The following is a 611-nucleotide window of genomic DNA, read 5'->3' on the forward strand; positions in this document are numbered from 1 at the left end:
TATCTTTTTAAAACCATAACTTTTCAATCATATCTTTTTAATCACATCTTTTTCAAAATAAGTTTTCAATCATATCTTTTTTATTTCTAATTTCAAAATCTTTTTCAAAAATCACTTAATTTCTTTCCCACTCCTAGTTTTCGAAAATCATCAATCAATTTTTCAAAATGTTTTTAAAATCTTTTTAAATTTATTTTCGAAAATTTCTTCCCCTCTTCTCACATCCTTCTATTTATGGACTAACATGTACAATTTGAACTCTATCTTTCTAAGTTCGAATTCTTCTACCTCTTCCTTCTATTTTTCTTTTCCTCTGACACCTTAAGGAATCTCTATACTGTGACATAGAGGATTCCATATTTTCTTATTCTCTTCTCTTTCATATGAGCAGGAGCAAAGACAAAAGAATTCTTGTTGAGGCTGACCCTGAACCTGAAAGGACCTTGAAGCGAAAGCTAAGAGAAGCTAAAGCACAACTCTCTGTAGAGGACCTAACAGAAATCTTCAAACAAGAAGAAGACATGGCAGCCGAAAACAATAACAATGCCAACAATGTAAGGAAGGTGCTGGGTGACTTTACTGCACCTACTCCCAACTTCTATGGGAGAAAA

The sequence above is a fragment of the Arachis duranensis genome, chromosome 1, assembly GCF_000817695.3.
Source record: "Arachis duranensis cultivar V14167 chromosome 1, aradu.V14167.gnm2.J7QH, whole genome shotgun sequence".
In the NCBI taxonomy this organism is placed as follows: domain Eukaryota; kingdom Viridiplantae; phylum Streptophyta; class Magnoliopsida; order Fabales; family Fabaceae; genus Arachis; species Arachis duranensis.